Below are 316 nucleotides of genomic sequence, written 5' to 3'. Positions count from 1 at the left end.
TCAAAAGTTCCCCACCCCCAGGATCACAATTGAATCTACCCCAGAGTTACATCAAGTTTAAACACAGCACTTAATACCCAAATGGAGGTCTTTTCTTCATCTTGACAGGAGGCAAGTTCTCAGCAATCTTAGTTCCTGGGGAGACAAGGCTTAGCAAGGCCATAAGATACATTGCCAGTCCCTTCATGAATTTATCCTCTGTCTGTAGAACAGTCCTAGAACCCCTGAACACATTAGCAAAGCCCTCTCCCAGGATTTCTGTAAACATCCAACAAGAAAATCCTTCTTCAGGGCTTCTGAACCAACAGAAAGGCTC

Source organism: Petaurus breviceps, unplaced genomic scaffold (assembly GCF_028583685.1).
Source record: "Petaurus breviceps papuanus isolate PSGF00001 unplaced genomic scaffold, PetGlider_PUasm1.0 91133, whole genome shotgun sequence".
In the NCBI taxonomy this organism is placed as follows: Eukaryota; Metazoa; Chordata; class Mammalia; order Diprotodontia; family Petauridae; genus Petaurus; species Petaurus breviceps.
The sequence above is the reverse complement of the archived record's forward strand: the minus strand, read 5'-3'. Positions refer to the sequence as shown.